Source organism: Vespa mandarinia, chromosome 23 (genome assembly GCF_050613455.1).
Source record: "Vespa mandarinia isolate Hongniang chromosome 23, ASM5061345v1, whole genome shotgun sequence".
NCBI classification, from domain to species: Eukaryota; Metazoa; Arthropoda; class Insecta; order Hymenoptera; family Vespidae; genus Vespa; species Vespa mandarinia.
This window is the reverse complement of record NC_140832.1, coordinates 3,551,581-3,568,800: the sequence shown is the minus strand read 5'-3', so window position 1 is coordinate 3,568,800 and position 17,220 is coordinate 3,551,581. Positions and strand designations below refer to the sequence as shown.

Below are 17,220 nucleotides of genomic sequence, written 5' to 3'. Positions count from 1 at the left end.
TTAAATAAATACAAAAGTTTAATCTTTTTATTGATAACGTACATACGCGTCAATTAATGTTTTGATTATTAGTGATCATTTCATTTCAATTCTTTGGTTTAAAAGTTAACAAACATAATATTTAACAAAAATTACATTTTACAATTATTTTTACAAATTTTTACATTTTTAATGTACTTTTCTTTTCTCGCAATTTTCTTACCAAAAATTTGATACATTTAGTCAACTAAAATGTTATCATAAGTAACCGAGTAGAGTCATATTTAATTATACTACACAACGATTTGTCATTACATATAATAATAAAAATTTTACTTTATCCCGAAGGATAAAAGAAAAAAAATCGAACAAAAAAATAAGCAGAAAAGTTAATGAGTATTTATGATCGGGATGTTTAAAGATCCAAATCGTTAAAAATTTTGTTCAAGTATAATGGACCGAACAAAGAGTTAAATCTCGAATGAAGCATATTCTGTATTTTCTTTTCTTTTCCTTTATTTTTTTTTTTCTACACGGTGCATACGAATGTACCTTATACCTACGTTGTAGACGTAAAGAAAGATGCGGGGGTGGGAGTAGACGAGACCGGATGTCCTTCGTGAAAGAGAAAGAGAAAGAACCGAGTATGAGAAGGAAGCGAAAAAAGAGAAAGAGAGACAGCAGAGAGAGAGAGAGAGAGAGAGAGAGAGAGAGAGGGAAAAGAAGGAAAGCGAGATGGTGCACGCGCAGGCTAACCCATTTCGCATTAATATTCCCGTTGGCAGGCAATAGCCATTGAAATTGCGAGGTTCCAGAGCGGGCATAATCGGGGAACGGTCCGTAATCTTGGGAATCGATACGAGCGCCCATTTGTTGTGCTGAAGCTATATCTATAGAGAAAGAGAGAGAGTGAGAGAGAGAGAGAGGGAGGAAGGAAGAGGGATGGTAAAAGAGAAGGAGGAAGAAGGTGGAAGGCGGCGTAGATATTCATGTAGATGCCCTCGGCTATCGACGGTAAGCGTACTACGACCGTTCGTTTGCCTTCGCCTTTGATTTCGTCATTCTTGAAAAACGGTGAACGCGTATAAAAGATCTTTCGAACGAATTCCTTTGTAAAGTGAGATCTTGGAATAGCCCCAGGGATGGGGATGATAATATTAATAAATCTTCTTCTTTAAATTAAAGATCACGGCTATTAATAAATGTTGAGATCAACGGGAATTTAACTTTAATATTATTTTATTATCATTTTTATCATCTTTTGTTTTGTAATTTTTTTCTCTTTTTAATTTTATATCTACATAAATCAATATAATATTGTAGAACTCTGTCGATATATTTTTATTTTAATCGTACAATAATAATTAATAAACAATATATATGTATAACTTGTTCAGATAACATAACGTTTAGGTTAAAGAAGAATTTTGATAGAAATGATGAGATAAGAGATTTTTGGGTGATAAAGTGTCTACTGTAGAGTTTTTATTGACAATAAGACAATATTGCTTACTAGATTGTATTTATCAACATTAGTAATTCTAAAAAATACATTCAAGAAACGATTGATAAGATGATATTATGCAACATTCATATATATATATACATATATCCGAGATTATTCCGGAAAGTACCTGACATTATACTCGAACCTTATACCTGGGTGTGCTATTGTTAAAAATAGATATCTATCATTTAGAAAGGACCTTTATGAGTGTCCTTGTCAGGCAGCACCGTCCTTCAAGTCCTCAGTCGACAACGATACGCTGTTGAGTAAACGTTGAATTTCGTATGCGTCGCATTTCACTATATTTCATGTATTAAAAATAAAAGTACAACTTATTAAAAGTATCCATATTATAGAGTTACCTGCCATTTATATACGTATCTATATAAATACATAATGTACATGAATATGTACTTACTTATTACTTCCAGAGAATATAATGGTGTTATCTATAAAAGTTATATTTTATTGTTGTTTAATCAAGAGGATAAAAAAGATTTTGCTCGATGCTATATTGCATCGTCATTTCTTGCTTGCATAAGATGACCTTCGATTTCGTACAGATCTTGAACGAGGATGGACATTAGAGAGAAGAAACAGAAGAAGAATGTCCAGAGATCGATGATCTTTCTTCGTGAAAGTAAAACCGAAGAAAATTTCTTCTGGGATCGAAGGACGCGTCCGATTCGACACAGTGTCGAGAGCAACCATATACAGTCACCCAAATCCTTTTCCACTTGGCCTATTTGTTCGTCTTGGCGTGCCGGATCGCGCGTGGCACGCACGGTTGCACCGCTTCTAATTTATACTCCATGCGGAAAGCGAATGGCTGCCGCGACAAACGACTCCCTCCTCCTTCCTCATCGCTCTCTCTCTCTCTCTTTTTTATCGGTTCTTTCTCTCTTCTTGCAGAAATAATTAATGATTGTACAATTTATTCTTGTATAATATAGCTTTTCTTTCATTTTTCTCTTAAGTATATTAAAAGTTTTTTTTTTAATTTTTGCATAAGAATTAAATAAATTGTTAGAAACAGTAAAAGTTATTTAAGAGCTAAAAAATAAAAATTAGTAAATCTATATAATATATATGTATATATACGTAAACTTTTAATATAAAGTTTTTATTTTATTCATTATTATTTTGTGCCATGTTCTTAATATTATAATTTTAAAACCAATTATTCTTTTTCGAAACTCTTTAGATTAATTTCTTTTTTCTTTCAGATTGTAAGATTACGAAGTTAGGAAGATTTTTACAATCCGAAAAAAAATTAACCTAATACTTTTCAAATATGAATAATTGATGTTTAAATTCATCTTGAAAGTTTTGCCTCAGTCTCCATTTTATATTCTATTCCTTTTTTCTTTTGCAATGACCTTTTTACTTCTTATGGTGAATGTGCTGCTTCATGCCAACGTATTTATTAAATGATTATTTTTTCTTGTATTACTGTTCATTTGTAATTTCATTATTTCGATCATAGAAAACTTTGACACGTACTTACACATACAAATGTTATTTTTTCATTCTCTCTTTCTCTCTTGTAAATTCGATATTAATCAAATTGCGCACTCGCATGCCAATCCTATGAATCTCTTCATAGAAGTAAGAAGAAATTTCTAAAGCATAATAACCCTCTTTCTTTCTTCTTCTTTCTCTCTTCTTGAAAGAATAATTATATATTTTATAATACTTATTTATTCTCTACTCTCCACGTTTTTAATATTATCCTATTTTACTTTCTGTTCTTTTTCCTTTGGAAATTATTTTTCTTATTTGGAGTATGTTGCTAAATGCCTACGTATTTATTATACCATTTATGTTTTTTCTTTTTTTATTTGTATTACTACTCATTCATAATTCTATTATTTTGTTTATACTCTTTATCTCTAGAAATAAACTTTGTTTTTTTTTTCACTTTCTCTCTCTCTCTCTCTCTCTCACTCTGATTTTCTCTCTTTTTCTTTCTTATGACCTCGCTATTAACCAAATCGAGAACTCGTGCGCTGATCTACCGATCTGTTCGAAGCAAGAGGCGATTTATAACGCACCGATAATAGATAATGGCGGCACGCCGATTGTGGTTAGGCGATTTTATGGGCTTGCAGTATCATTTTGCACGGTGCCAAGTCGAAGCAGGGTTTTTGTTAGGTCGCTGAGAGTCATTTGCGACAATGAGCGATTCCGCAAATGTCGATGACACGGCCTCGTGAACGGAAAGGGTCATTATGTCCGCGGTACGTTCGCGAACCGTGAACGATCGTTGGAAAATTATTGCTCCATGCGCCACCGCCCGCTTGGCCACCCACTTGACCACCCGCTTGGCCGTTCTCTTGGGTGTAGCCATAGATATACCGCGATTTCTTTCGTTGACGTCCGATCGAAAACGAGTAGGCTCTTGGTTCATACCGAGAACGAGAGGAAATCGAAAGTGAAACCATTAAATCACCCCTTCTTTACGAAACAGTTAACAAAAGCAATTTTATTCACTTGTAAATCGAATAATTTCTTTTTTTTTTTTCTTTTCATCTCAAAAAACATTTAACGAAGTTAAGTTGGGCTAATGTTGTTAATTTTTTCTTCTTTCTTTTTCTTTTCTAACGAACGGAGAAAAATGTTAATGCGCTGTATTTAAATTTGCAGGTCATTATAGTAGGTTATCGGAATTTTCTGATATTAAATTTTCAATAAAAAAATACTAAAGATATAAAATATTGATAATTCCGACATTATTTATTGACCGATTCAATCTATCGAGATACTCTGTTTTTTTTTCTCTCTAAAAGAAAATTACTCGATATAATTATCTTTTGAATTAAGAAATCGAAGAAATATAAATCAATATCATTGAATCCTTCTTTTTAAAGCAATTAACAAAAATAATTGCATTATTTTTAAAGGTAAATAAATTTCTTAACTAAATTAAGTTAAACAAGTTAAATTTTTTTACTTCGAACGACCAATAAAATGTCATGAGGCGTTATATAAAACATATCGAGATATTTTGTTTGTTGTAAAAAGTATAAGCTTAAAATAGTATTCATTTTGCATTTTACTTATACAGTTTTTTAATTCTAACAATATTTTAAGCCATGAACAATTATAATATATTTCCTAAACGACAAGTTGTAAGATGTTCTACCATTTAAAAATCATATGTCCGGGATTCTAATGATTCTAATTATTATTTTCTTCTATATTCTTTGATCTGTCGCTAGCAGCTGTTATGCGTAATGGTTAGTTTTCAACGGCATCTCAGAATGATCGACATTAACGGCACTTATTAGCTTTTTTTGCTTTTATTTAATGTAACACCAAACCTATACTATGCTTTTATGATCTAGAATGACGATGCTCTTGAGTTTATTATCGTTGATCGTTAATACGATCTTCGTGTTTATATATACAAGAGGAAGTTAAGATTTCGATTAGAAAAATATTGATAAAAGAGTATGTTGATATGTTTTCGGGAAAACGTTGAAAATGTTTAAATTATTTATCATATTTTCTTTTATTTACCATACGTGTATACATGTGTGTGTGTGTGTGTGGTGCTTACGATGAAATCTAACGAGTTCTATTTTCGTGATATATACATATATATATATATATATATATATAGACGTACCTACAATCAATATCATTATCTTAGAGTCCGGTTACATTCTTTTACTATCGCGTCTCACTCGAGCAAACTCGATCGACTCCATTACAGAAAATCGGAGTATATCGATACCGGTGATCGTAAAAATCTATAGTCCTTGACTCCATTAAGACCACATATTACCTACTGTTATTATATTTATAGTATATAATATATTGCCATAATTTAAATTTGATTCAAATTTTGATATGGTACGACGAGCGGAGAAGATCCATTTCGTAAATTTTATAAGACTGAGTCTCGTTTTTTTTTTGCTTTTGTTAACCCTTTTAATCGTTCTCTATTAACATATCTTTTTTTTTTTTTTTCTTTTTTTTCATTCGCGACGAAAGTAACTTCCACGATAGATATACATAGATCGATTTATCCGTCGATAATCGCTCATTACTCGTTGCGTAATGAAGATTCTCAATTTGTCGAGGAGATAACGGTTTCCAAACACGAATTATCGGAAGCTCTCGGTATTCTCATACGTATAATAACGAACGAGAATGCCAGAGAATTTTTTTGCGTAATATATAAGTGATATTTCTTTGATCGTATCTCTCTAAACGCTTATTCGTACGAAATAAACGAAGTTCTCCGGTATTAAAATGCTAAGTGTTCCCTCCACTTGCCGGTTTATTTGGTTAGTTAAAGCGAGCCGATTCGTTACGATCAATTAGAGTAAAAGAGAATGATAAGTTATGTAAGACGCCGCGCATAAATCTTAGTTATCTACGATATCTGAAAAACGCACACACACTGCCGGGTGACAATTAACGGCTCGATTTATATATTATTAGATATACATACACACATATACAGACACGGGGGCAAGCACAGACGCAGACACATACGTACAAATGCATAGGTTTAATTAATTGAGAGAGAGAAAAAAAATCACGGACTGTTTTTACAAAAATAAAATGTTAATCGTACGAAGAATTCGCTACTTTTAAAGTAGAAATATTTAACGTCGTTACTGGAACGCATCGATCGTATTTCCCAATCATCCCGCTCTTTCCACTTTCTTTCGATTTCTCGTTCTCCACGTTCGAAGGAATTTCGATCGATACGTGAACTCGCGGAACGTCGGGGAACCAGCTTAGGACGTGATCTCATTATCGGTATAATTATTAGCAATTACGCGAAGCTCTCTGTGCTATCTATCGCTGTTACCGTTTCGAGACTCTCTCCTTCGATTCGACGAGGAATGCCAAGGATTAGACTGGTTCTGTCGTTCTTTCTAATTCTCTCGTCATAGTCATCGTATCTTCTTCCATTCTCTTCGTTAATTCGTAATCTGTATTCATAGTACTACTTATCTTTCTCTTTTCTCGATTAGTAATCTAATACTTACGAAGTATTAGTCGAAGAAGACGCTGCAGCAACCATTTGGATCGCCTTTCTCCGCGTTATGTGCGTTCTTCGTAGGTAATAATCCTTCCTAGAGGAGAGCACAATTAAAGAAAACGGGTGTTCGCTGTGTTTCCTTCATACATTTTAGCGGCAAGCATCGTTCTTGCTTGCGCAGTCTTTCATTCTTGCGACAGACAATTCCTTGAATGTCAGGTTAAACATACATAACGCGACTTTTCGCGTTTCTTATAGTCGTAATAATCTGAGAAAATCACGAATAGAGAACGGTATTGCTAATTTGAAACGTTTCGTTTATCGAATTTCATTGCTTTTCCTTTTTTTCTGTTTTCTTCTTTTTTTCTTTTTTGTTTTTTTTTCTTTTTTTTTCTATTTTTTTTCTGTTGTTTTTTTTTCCACCAAATTTTCGTTCTATCAGAATGACGTGATAAAAAACTTCGCTTAATCGATCGTCGATCGTAAATAAGGACCGATACAAGGTCCAAAACTGGTGTTTCTTAAATACCGGTTTTTTACAAACCGTTATTACTGATACCGATATTTTATCGATTTTTTTTTAGATATGATTAAGACACATTTTTCTTTCTTAATAATTAAAAACAATAAAAACATATTTCACAAAAATTAATTTATAAATTAACAACGTCCTTAGATGATATTAACTCATGTTAATAACACTGTCAAAGCTAGAGAATAGTATCATGGATAATTCTATTTTTTTTTCTTCAACAACTTTGATAAAAACTATTTTGATACTATATCGGTTTCAGTACAATTATGTCAATATAATATCGGTAATAAAACAATAATAATTTTAAATCTTTGCTTAGAAATATCTTAAAAATTGTAATAAAATAGAGAAACCGAAAAAGTTACCAATAAATATCCATAAAAATATCAGTATTCTTCGAATATCGGTATGACGTAATACCGGTATTCTCGTTTTTCGGTTTCTATAACGGTAAAAAGGTACAAACAAAAAATACCGGTATAATACCGGTATTTTTTTATTTTGGTAGAAGTCCCAGGTTGTAAGTGAAACGAAAAGTTTGGAAAGTAATTTTTCGAATGAGTAGTCAACGCTCCACTCGAATTCCAGTTTATTAAGAATATAATAACAGAGAAGTTTATTTTCTTTCTAATTTTTATTGTTTTCGTTAAGAGGGAAAGCTGCAGCAATGACATCGATGGAAGAATTTTTTTATCAATTTTGTTTGACAAAATCAGCAAGCTTGTAAAAAAATTATATTTTTTTTAAGTAAATAAACCCTTTAAATGCATATGGTAATACTTTAAACTTTTTGTAAAAACTCATATTTTTAAGTGTGCATCTGAAAATAATCTTTCTTTTATATAATAAGCATTCTGTGCGAACTTCAAATAAATCGGATAAAGAAAAGCGTTTAATCGATAAGCTTTGACAAGCCAATTTTTTTCTTTCACATCTACAAGAAGAAGAAACAATATATAAACTTATAGTATAATTTACACTAGTATAATTCTGCGTAAGTATAACTTATACTTAGCAAACATTAACCTTATGCAAATCATACGATATGAACTAAAAATACATACTTATATATCGGCGTGTAATTTCAGTTACATGGCGTAATAGATGGTTAAAATTTAATAGTCCCATGCAAACTATCGCACGTAACTTCACGACAACTGCTACAGCTCCGTTAGTAGCTCGAATTTTTTTTTTTTTTTTTTTGTTTTTTTTTTATGTAATAATTTTAAAATATCTATATTTTCGAAGGTATTAAGAAAATGCGAAAAAAAAGAAAAAAGAAACATTTTCAAATTTTTAAACCGTCACAATTGCTCGCCTCTTTAAAGGAAAGAGAAATAGAAAGACAAATAAAATTGACTGAACTACCATGAGAAATTTTTCCATGATCTATGGGTAACCCAATATCTTTAGTACTCAACCCGCTGCTACAAGTATTGTTACCTGGCGCAGGTACTCGAGGTTTCATTGACTTAGGTTCGAGAGTAATACAAATAAAAGCTGGTTATTTTCTCTTCTATTTTCATGGTGACTCATGAGGAACAGTTTACTCGGTGATCTTGCTCTACCATGTCAAACATCAACGTTGATTATCGTTGTGGTAATACGATCTCTCTTCTTTTCTTCTTCTTTATCCTACGACCGTGCTACGCGATTTACGATTACGATAATGCGCGACGTTTATGGCGATTGGAACGTTGTTTCGTTTACGCCTTTCAACCTTTTTGCGCTTTGCTTCCGACGTGCATCTTGAAAGATACTGTCGAAGACGTTGTCCCTACGTCGATTCTTGAATTCGTAAGTAATTTATTTTTGGAATCATCGATCGAGTACAACTTTGATTTCTACTGAAATTCTTTCCTTAACTTTTGCGAATGTTTTCTTTTATAAATACTTACAAAGAAAATTAAACGATTAGAAGAAATAGGAAATTCCAAATTATATATTTAGAATGCATAATTAGATATGTAATAATTATTATGGAGCCAAAGAGAGAGTGAGAAAGAGAAAGTAATTGGTTTTATAAAATTATATTTAAATGCTTAAAATATAAACTTATAAGTATTATGAGTTTATATTAAAAAAAGAAAAAAAAAAATACACATATATAATATAATGCACAATATAACACACATAAAATATAATTGGAATATCTCAAAAATAAATTTAAATCGCGTTACTTTCGCTACCACACGTTCAAACTATCCTTCTAAAAACATAAATAATCTTGAGATTATTTTACCTTCTTTGTTTATTGCCACGTATTTTAGTACTTCTCTTTCTATTCTGCAGGCCTAACAAAGAACTGATAACTGGTATGTTTTTGTTTATTTAGTCGAGCCTATTGTTTTGCGATTCCAGTTGGTGCTCGTGAATAATCATACCATAGCTTTATGACGTACTTTTTAAATATATAAATTTTATTTGTAAAATGAAACATATTTTAAAGTGAAAAAAGAAAAGATCACGGAATAATTTATTATTATGTGAGAAAAAATAGCTCGAACAATTTTCAAAATAATTTGCAAATTATTGTATTTATCTTGTCATAACGTAAATACACAGTTAATCATTATCAATTAAAGCGAACAGAAACTAGTATATCATATTACGAAATTATCTTTGAAAAACAAAGAGAGAAAAAGAGAGAAAGAGAGAGAGGGAGCAGAAAGGTATATCTGAAATTATAAATTATTAATCATAAAAGAAGATCTCGCGACTATAATTATAAAACATAAATCCAGGTGCTCCTACAAGAATATAAAATAGGAAGATTGAATTCGCGTGCGAGATATTTCGCGATCGCGTTTGATTTTAGAATTGTTTTAGAGCGTAGCATTTGCTTGACCGCTTATCGTCAATTTCCTGGTAAAATCGGAGCTCTGCGTCGAGGTTGTAATTTTATTAACCGACGTGCGATAACGGAGTACGCGTTTAGAAATTAACGATGCGTTAAGAAAGTCTGGGCATGCTTCTCAAAGCGATTGAATTGGGTCGGTGTTAGAAATAAAAAGAATAAAAGAACAGAAAACAAAACGAAAGAAAAAAGAGAAAGAGGTAAAAAAGAAAAGAAAAGAAAAGAAAAGAAAAGAAAAGAAAAGAAAAGAAAAGAAAAGAAAATGAAATCTTAATGGAGCACAGAAACGGTCGGCTCCGATTACTTACCAAGTTAACTTCCGAGGACGCATCCTTGCGTAGAATCACGTCACAAAATCATTTTCTTCTCTTCATTTTGAAATCGCATATAGCATCGGGTATATGAAAGAATTTTATATTTAAGTTTAAACGGAGTTCCGTATCTCGCGAACATAAGGCACAATCTTATCGTGTTTTCTCGAGTGCAGCGTTGTTTTCTCAATGGCTCATTCTTTTAAGATTTACGATATTCTCGGAGCTTTTATCGCTCTTGAAAACATTCTTGCCAATGTCACCAAAGGAAGGTGGGCGTCTCCGACATTTTGCATTTTACACCAACCGACTTGGAATTAATAATAAAGGAATTTCATATCTCTTCGTTCCCTTCTTTTTCTTTTTTATTTCTTTTATTTCTTCTTCTTCTTTTTTTCGTTTTCTTGGAATCCACGGAACGATTTGGCATTGAATACTTAAGAAGTTAAAATATGCCATATAAGAAATGTTCCATTTTGCGTAAGGATACTATTATTAAGGAAGTTTAGGGGAATGTAATAAATTTAATATTATTAATTAAAATATTATTAAAGTGGAACAACACAAACTCCAGTAACTAGTCGATATATAAAAACATTGTTTGTTTATATCATACGTGTAATTTAAGGACAATTTATCGAGTCTATCGTAATGTTTCCTCCATAAATATCGACACTTGACAATCTTGTTATTGAACCGACGATTTTGAACTAGACAATAATTACAAATTTATAAACGACGAAAGAGCCAGATGACACGTTAGTGCATTGCAAATAAAGATTTTCATTATTTATGACATTCGTCAGTCAAAGCCTAAAATAAAGCATTGTTACAGTTTAACCTACTTCAGAGTGAAATTTTATTCCCACAGTGTACCTTAGAACAAAGAAAGAGAAACACGATTCAATAGAGGAAGCAAACTATCGACGTTAGAACGATCCATTGATTATTCATTTGCGTATTGGCAAAACTTGCCACACCGAAAGGATAATAAGAAGTTTCACAGAACATTTTGATATTTAAATACAATGTATTCGCTTTAATGCGATCGTAAATAGGCATCTCGAGTCGTTTCAGGCTGCTCTCGAGCCGGGTGGTTCGAGAGCACCGAGTGCTAAAATCGAGTTGGTGTGTCGATAGCGCGAACACGTTCGAGACCATTTAGCACTGTCATACTTTGCGAGCTAACGTTTATTCCGTTGTACGCCTGCACGACACTCGTAACTTTCTCCCGATACGACTTATCCAACCCTCCTCCGTTCCTCTGTCCCTCCGAACCTCCTTCAACGCCAGACATAGATCGACCTCTTGGTACAGCAATTCTACACGCAGACGCACACGCACACACAATGTATCGAAATTGACATTTGGAATGCTAATGTCGATTAGCGGTATCGATACTATCGCTCACGAGTACTTACGTATGTTCCTTCGATTACGAGTCTCGAAATACGTATTTATCTACGTAATACGTCCGTCCCTCTGTCTGTCTCCTCTCGCGGAAGAGAGAAAGGAAAATGATCGCTAGACGTACGTTTTCTTTTCTTTTCGTTTCTATTTTCTCTTACTTTGGAAATTTTTTAAACATAACCGCAGGCTACTTTTTTCAGTTTACTCTTGATACAGCGACAAGTGTAATAAACGATTATATTGCGAAATTACTTGATGTAGAATATCCAAATATCGTATCAAAATGTAAAAAAGTGCGTGGTTACTCTACCGTTGTAAATTGCTGGATTGATTGATTCGGTATAGATATAAAAAATAAAATTACGTGCAACAACGATCTTAACGACGAGTTACAGTTTGTTCCCGTTTCCAACTTCAAAATAACGAGTATTTCAAGAATTAAGTAAATCTTTTTTAAGTCGTACGAATAGACGATTTTTTGCAAACTTGAGATATTCAAATATCCTTTTGAATTGTTACGCTTTATATTAAAATCTAATGTATGCGTGTATGTGGCTACTCTCTGAACAACTGGACAGAGATCAACTTGAAGTTTACATAAGAGATAGAATTACTTGCGAGCTATCAGAAAAGAAAAATCTACCAGGAATTCCAGTTCAATTACGTTTTCGGCATTATAATGCCGAAATATTTTAATAAATTCCAAAATTTCTAACAAAAATTGTACATGTGCTACGAAAATGATTTAAACAGTGTGAAAATATTTCACAACAACATTTTCTAAAAAATACGTAGTTTCAAGAATATTTAATTGTGACATCTTTCAATAGGATCATTTCACTTAAATGAACAATTTTTGTTATTGGTACATTTACAATTCCAAGAATCAGGTTCATCTTAGGCGTAACTTTACAATTAACCCGTTTCGCAATCCATTCTTTGATTAATGAACAGTTTACTCCATTTTCTATAATGTATATTGTGTATAATGTGCGACTATATTTTGAAGTAGTATTGATGTGAGCCGTCGTTTTCCTTTTACACACACACAATTTATTTTTTTATTGCTTTTTTCCTTTAGCCTTATGACCCTTAATTCTTTGTTTAATTCAACACTGCGACTTTTTCCTATTCTTTTTTGCATAATAGACACACAAGTACCGTCACCGGTATTAAGATATCCACGCGTACATCGATATAAGACATAATACGGAAACCATAAAGAATAATCGATAAATTCTTCTATTTTAAGTGCTACTCGGTTGGTTTCTTCCAAATAGATATCAATTTTAATCTGGAATATTGAGAACGTACGTACGATCGTATAGAACAACGTAACAGTGCACAAATTTTCACTTGGAAATGTTTCCAAGTATATGATCTTCCCTTCCGCCCATGATAATATTTCTTAGTGGCATCCGTCAAACCATAGACGGCAAGACAGTTTATATGAAGGTGTATAATTTTCTCAAGTAGATCACACCATATTATTGGATCATCACACAAATTATTCCCAGTAAATTCATGCATTGCATCTATCAAAGGATGAGAAATAGTAGATGGAACATTAATTATCATTAATACGGGAGCGTCCTTCATTTTTTCTAACATTTGTCGCACAACGTCTTCTAGATTTGCGACAGTCATTTTTACCATCTTTTCTAATGGCGTTATCACACAATATTCTCAAGCATCGTACGAGCGATTCACGATAGAAAGCAGACCGATTTCAAATGTGAAATTAGATTTGTTTATCCTACTTCTGATGTGATAGAAAATTGTCTTTATCTGAAAAAACGACCGATTGGATATATATGGCACTGGAGCAAATGTCGTGTACCTTGACACGTTCTTCTTTCTAGAGAGTTTGAAACTCTCCCCACTTAGTGAACAAATAAATCCCTTATCTTTATCTTTCCGGACGTTTCACAAAGCATTGATAACGTCTGGTTATCGGCCAAGTGCGTACATCTCTAGGCGACAAAACGTTACATTTATTATCATCGTTTAGAAATCGTAATATCCACGATACTTAGGCTACGTGCGCATTATCGACCAATTGTCGATAAAAGAATAATAAATAAATCAGGTGACTAAACTTGACGACTTGAATTTGTCACTATCGTAATATTTAATCTCAGTGAAAAGTTTACGCACAAGAAATGAAAATGATTACTTCGGATTTCTTGAAAGCTACAGTGTTCGATGTTCCAAGAGAATTGTTTCTATTACGACGCTTGCATTTTATTCAACGTATTTAACTAGTTTCAGTGAACAGCGAGTTGCCTGTTTAGGTCACTGGGACCAAGTTTGCATACGCGCTTATTATTCCCGATAATTATTAGATTATCTAGGATCTCTTGATAGAATTTGAAAATCGATTTGGACGTGTCGACGTCTTCCACGAGGTGTATCATACAGTAACATACATAAGTACGTACGTTTATGTACGTTGTTCGCGAACGATGTATAAGTGGGAAACGAAGAGAGAAGGGAAAAGGCTTATCGCTCGTGAATGCGAATAGGGTCATAAAATAATACGACAGATGACTGTTGAATGTTGCGTCACGTTCTTCGTTGTACTCGGTGTTCGTGACACCATTCCTGTGGGTTATTACGATTAAAAAATCAAGATTAGAACTCTTAATATCACCGTCTAAGTGCAGTCTCAGATTAGATGTATTTTTTTCTATAGGATTCTTCCGCAATACGATATTATCGTATCGAATCTCGAAACAACGTCACGATGGAAAATAACGCTTCCTCTTGGCAATTTCTTTTTTGTTTATTTTTTTGTTTGTTTTTTCTTTATTCTTTTGTTTTATTCGTCTTTTTTTTCTTTTTCGTCTCTTAAGACCCAACGAGTTGTGGCGTAAAGTCACGTCCGTATCTACGTACAAACAGAGCCACGTATAATATCGAATCGAAGTGATCGATAATTAGAGCGAATCGAGATTTCAAGATTTGCAGATACACGTGCGCACGAAAAGATCTCGTGAACGTGCCTCGCGATATATTGTATAACACCTACATGCCACGTGTCCTAATAGGATTTGCGTTTGCCGCCTTTAATGTCATAACAGTCGCGAGGGCCTTGACGTCGGGCGAGACACGAAATTAATTTGTTACCGGAAGACGTAGGCACGTTCGTATCTGCCCCCAGGAGAAGGGAGTAGAAGGGGCCTTAATACGTATCCCGCTAACATCCTGATGGAATATGCCGACGATCGATAAGTTTTGTTGCCAGGTGTATTTATAGCACACAAAAGAGGTCCTACTCATACGATCATACGTCCTTTTCGTAACGAAATAGTTTCTCTTTTCTTTTTCTTTCTTTCTTTCTTTTGTTTTTCTTTTGTTTTTTCTTTTGACAGTACGTTAGCAAAAAATGAATAGTCTCGATCGAAAGAAATCAAATTAGATAATGAATAAATTGTTGTTCAGCTTTTTTTCTTTCACTTTTGCCGACTCTCCACTTACGTAAATTTCTAAGTATAAATATCATATCGGAAGATAGTGAGCGCGTAATATAAATTACAATAAAACGTTGTAGCGTGTAGAAAAGGAAAGCATAATACGGAGTCCATATCATTACGGTTAAGAAACGCGGTAGACAGTTATTACGGATCGTTCGAATCCTCCGGGTGTTCTTTCTTGCGCACAAAAGCGTACTTATCATCTCTCGTTGTTTCTCTTCAAGAGTTTGTTCATTTTGTTTTTTTTTAAGCCACGCAAAGATCAAACGGGTACGTAGCCTTGAGCGAAGAGTGCAAAAAGGAAAAAAGAAATAAGGCGAGAGAGAGAGGGCGGGAAAATATTTTTTGTACTCGAAAAGAATCGATTGGGTAAGCAACAATAACAAACGCAACCCCGGTGACCATGACGATCTGAGAAAACGCTATAATAACATGGCATCGAGCATCGTCTCTTGATTTTCTCGCTTGAAATCGAGCTGTATTACGAAGCGAACCTTTCGAAGAATTCAACGATCGCCTCGCTTACTTCTTTTTTTACTAGTAGAAGTCGATAACTTCGTAAGAATCTTGAAAGTTCAAGATTGCCTTATTCGTCATTGTTGTTTTACCAAGGAACTGTCATTGACATGAACGCATTTCACACTAAACGACAAAATTCCATTAAGAGAACTTTTTGACATTTCTATTTCAACTAGCCCCACTCTTGAAATGTGTACCGTTATGCGTCTTTCGTCGTTACGTTGTTGGCGGATATGGAAAAGAGAGACCATTCTTATAAGAATAATCGTCGAATGTTCAAGCTCGAGCAACGAAATGGAGGTCGGATAGAATTTCTCACGGTTAAGTCTTTTACGAGATTGTATTTTCCATCAAACAAGCATGATGCTCTCGTTTCCGCTTGTGGTAGTTCAATGAAAGGCTCCATCCCGCTTGTAATTTATCTTGATGCATCGCGGAAAGAGAGTTAGGAGTCTTTACGACGAACAGTAGCTTCAACTATAATAATTCGTGCTCTTCTACGCAATCATCTACATAACCGGGTAACCCATTCGATTTTAGTAGGTATATGTTTGTACGTGTATATGTACCGGGCGCACGCCTGATTTTTATGGCTTACATCACCGAGATTACGGCCAACACACATACACACACACACACACAAACGCTTTTAAGCGATTTTTCTGTTTTAATATGATTTAACAAAAGAAACGCTCGTTAGGCTATAATCCGTCATTAAATGAGGGCCCATTCAAATGAGAGATATTCATTCTTCATTTCTTTTTCTTTTGATTTTTCTTTTATTTCTTTCTTAATTTCCTTTGATTTCGTAATTTCAAAGAGAATTCTTCTTCTTTTATACCTAAACCCTTAATAAATATCATCAATGAAGTTTCACTTTAAGAAGATAAAGAATATATGTATAAACGTTTTTTAATATTAAATAATAATACACACTTGTAATCATTGTATTTGTTTATTTCGTTGATTTCTGAAATGAAAAATGGAAAGAGAACATAATATATTCACTTGAGTGATCTTCACTCGTGACAAAATTAATGGTAATTTTTAATGATAATTTTACACGACGACTGTCCGTCGAATTTTTTTCAGTGTTAGAACGGATGCTCGTCCGTTCATCGGAAATGTATGTATCTGGACAGAATCGAAAATGACATCAACGCGGTGTTATCTACCGGTCATGGTCACGAGGATAAAAGCGTTGCCGCTGTTCTTAGAGTGAGAATGTTCTTTTGTGCGTGCGCCTACGATGCGACTTCGACTTAGCGTCTCATAAAATAGACAAAGATATACTGAGAGAGAGAGAGAGAGAGAGAGAGGAAGAGAAAAGATCTCAATGTTTAGACAACTTTAACAGAGTCGTTCGAATAAATTTAACGACGCTATTTCACGATCTAATGTCTTTTCTGTTTAAATATATAGGTATTTAATGTATATATTAAATATATTCGGGTAGTTTCGTAAATTCTTCGTACGTAAAATTTATACGAAATTTAGATAAATATTTTCTATATAGAATGTGCACCATAAGTCTAGAATCATGGGAGAAAACAAACATTGGATTATAAAATTTATCCAAAATGTTCACCGTTAGGTTTCATAGACACATGAAGATAACATTTCT

At 33.4% G+C, this 17,220-nt stretch overlaps 1 protein-coding gene and 1 long non-coding RNA gene across 4 annotated transcripts in view; one reads left to right on the top strand and one right to left on the bottom strand.

Annotated features, from left to right (window-relative positions):
* The window catches only part of Shrm (shroom), a 161,000-nt gene that overhangs the window by 6,544 nt on the left and 137,236 nt on the right, over positions 1-17,220 (top strand). The gene's annotated exons all lie outside the window — the stretch shown is intronic.
* On the bottom strand, positions 1,649-12,146 carry LOC118444425 (uncharacterized). Its single transcript, XR_004838971.2, has 3 exons — positions 10,189-12,146; positions 1,905-2,391; positions 1,649-1,785 (listed from the first exon to the last, which is right to left on the bottom strand). It is a non-coding gene; the product is annotated as an uncharacterized LOC118444425 (long non-coding RNA).